At 30.6% G+C, this 3,074-nt stretch overlaps 1 long non-coding RNA gene across 1 annotated transcript; it reads right to left on the reverse strand.

The window, feature by feature from the left end:
• Positions 1-1,058: 1,058 nt before the first annotated feature.
• Positions 1,059-1,611, reverse strand: LOC124420585. Its single transcript, XR_006941283.1, has 2 exons — positions 1,572-1,611; positions 1,059-1,501 (listed from the first exon to the last, which is right to left on the reverse strand). It is a non-coding gene; the product is annotated as an uncharacterized LOC124420585 (long non-coding RNA).
• Between the last annotated feature and the right edge of the window lie 1,463 nt (positions 1,612-3,074).

Consider the following 3,074-nt stretch of genomic DNA (forward strand, 5'->3'; position numbering starts at 1 on the left):
AACTGAACTAGAACTGAACTAGAACTGAACTAGAACTGAACTAGAACTGAACTAGAACTGAACTAGAACTGAACTAGAACTGAACTAGAACTGAGCTAGAACTGAATTGGTCTGAGCTAGAACTAAAGATCTTCTAACCAAAATCTTCAAACATAAGGAAACAAAATTCTTATAAGATTTCAATACGCACCCTCTTGTTAGAAAATATTTACGAGTTAGATTTTTGTTTCAAAAGATAGATATCACAAATTGGAATTAAATAAAAGTTATTGAATATTATAATTTAAATTTGGAAAATATAAATTTTGTATTAAAAATATAATTTTGTTTTTTACAATTTTGACACATATTTTAGCGATTATAAAATACGCAAAAAAAAATCAAAAGTTACCTTTACTGGTAACAACTCTGCAGTTCTGCACGCACGCATCAAAAACAACAACAACACACAAAACAGAGAACGACACACCAAAAATGAGCAGAGAAAAAGCGAATAAGAAAAAAACAAATGAAAAATTAGAGATGGCAACACAGTTAAGTTTAGCAAGAATAATAAGTCATCGGCAAATTTGTATAGAAAATTACGTCATCGCGTCACCAATATACAAGAAAAAAAAGTATAGAATGAAATACGCAAAATGTAGACCAAAGCAAACAAAAATAACTTAATAATTTTCAGATAAATTAAAAAAAGACAATAAACATTTGGTTACTTTTACTGCACTGAACAGAAGTAACGAAAAAATAAATTACACAAATTCCGGCATAGAGAAAGAATTAAATTCCCACACTAATTTTTTTTTGGAATACAGCAAGAAGCATTCATTCTTTTTACAGATGTCGTTTATCTCTTTCTTTCTTTACCCCATTCGAATTGGCGTAAGAGCGAAATAGTTAATTTTTCACCGAGTTAAATTTTGCAATTTTTTTTCTTTTGCCTTTAAACACTTTTTTATTGGTTAATTATTTTTAGTTTTTTTCAGTAATTTTGTACTTACCCAGTTATAATTTCTTATAAGCACAGTTTAATTGAATTTTTTTAACTTAGTACGCAATAATTCTCCGAAAGAAATATTGTTTTTCTTCACACGCAAAATTAAACTTCAGCTCAGACGTAAACTTCTGCAAAAGACGTAATGCGAGTACCAGAGCTCTGCGCCGACAAGTATTAACGGCTGTAGCGACTGACACTAACTACGTTGGCGGCGGCTTGAAATCGACTGTAAGCCGGATAAGTTAGTTTTTAAATTTACAACGAATTTAAATAAAAACGGAATCCGAGAGTGAGATTTTAGAAACGAATTTAGAAACTAGGTTTGTTGACCAGAGGAGGAAATTTTTGTATGCGTGAATACAATTTATGCACATGATGTTCTCCTTTGTTCGAAGGGTATATATAAGTTTTTCATTTTTTTTTAATTTGCAATGTCAATGCTTTTGTTAATATGTTAGTGATATAATAAAAACATTAAAACTATAGTTGCTAAGATTCCAATGAAACCTGTTTAGGAAAAAAATAAACATTTAATTTATATGTGATGTATCCCTATTGCTAGTCCGGTTATTCCCACCTGCAAAATTTAAAGACTGTTTTCCTGATTTACAAAGTTTTGTATCATTTTAAATGGGAGGTCCTACCTACGCTATGTTTAGTCTACCTTAAGGTGTGCCCACAAAGAATAACGGCGGCAACGGCTGACACCATAACCTTCGGCGGCCAAAAAAAATCGGCTTTAAGCCGACAGGGTTTTCTATTCTTGTATTTTTTTCCAGATGTTGGATTGATTTTGAAATGATTTATTATCGGGAATTAGTGGATATCCAGCCACCAATCATTTCGTAAACCACTTTTTTAAAATTATTTTTCCAATATTTGAGTGCAATGTTTTTGAATTATTTGTTCAACTCTTTCACAGAACTTCGAATCGACCTTCGAATAATCGAACAATCGACCTTTTTGTCGAAAAAAGTCGTGAAGTCGAAGTCGACTATTTTGTTCCAAAAAAGTCGATAACTCGACTATCGTCTGTGAAAAAAGTCAAAAAGTTGCCTTTGTTAATAAAAGTCGAAAAAAGTCAAAAAATCGGAAATACTCGAAAATTGTAGAAACAAGTCAAAAATAGTCGAAATTTTTAAAAAAGTGGAAAAAAGTCAAAAACTCTAAAATAGTCGGAAAAAATCGAAAAAAATAAAAAATAGTCGAAAAAAGTAAATAAAAAGTTGGAAAAAGTCGACTATTTATAAAATACTTATAGTCGAAAAATCGACATTTCATAAATTGCAAAAAGTCGAAAAGTCGACTTTTAACTAAATGAGAAAAGTCTACTTTTCGTTTCAACTATAGGACCCTAAATTTGATGTGTGGCCATGTCCATTTATTTGATTCCATTTCAGTCAGGGTATACTGAATACAAGGGTGCTGGTACCTTATTAAGTATACCGTGATTTCAGTTTTCAAATGAAACATGCAAAAGTCGACTATTATGTAGAAAAATGACGAAAAGTCGACTTTATCGAGTTAGGTGAAAACGTATTAAAACACAAACATTGGAAAATGTTAAAAAAGCGACAACAAAAGATTATAGACTAAAAATTGCAGATTCTAAAAAACCATTATTATTAAGAAAAGTTTGAAAATTAAAATTTTCGGAAAGTCAACATTTTATGAATTACAAAATATATACTATTAGTTTGAACTATTTACTCAAAGTGTGGTTTAAAATCGACTTTTTAACATTTTTGAAATATTGTTTTTTTTTTTGTTTAAATTTTAGACCGCAATTCTTTAATACTATTCGACTTTATCGATTTTTTTTCAATATTGACGTTTCACATTTTTATACCCTTCACCTTCGTGAGAAGGGTATATATAAGTTTGTCATTCCGTTTGTAATTTCTATAATATAATTTTCCGACCCTATAAAGTATATATATTCTGGATCCTTATAGGTAGCGGAGATGACTATGCCATGTCCGTCTGTCTGTCTGTCTGTCTGTCTGTCTGTCTGTCCGTCTGTCTGTCTGTATGTTTGTTGAAATCAGTTTTTAGAAGACCCCAGATATCTGCGAGATCC

Source organism: Lucilia cuprina, chromosome 6 (genome assembly GCF_022045245.1).
Source record: "Lucilia cuprina isolate Lc7/37 chromosome 6, ASM2204524v1, whole genome shotgun sequence".
Taxonomy (NCBI): domain Eukaryota; kingdom Metazoa; phylum Arthropoda; class Insecta; order Diptera; family Calliphoridae; genus Lucilia; species Lucilia cuprina.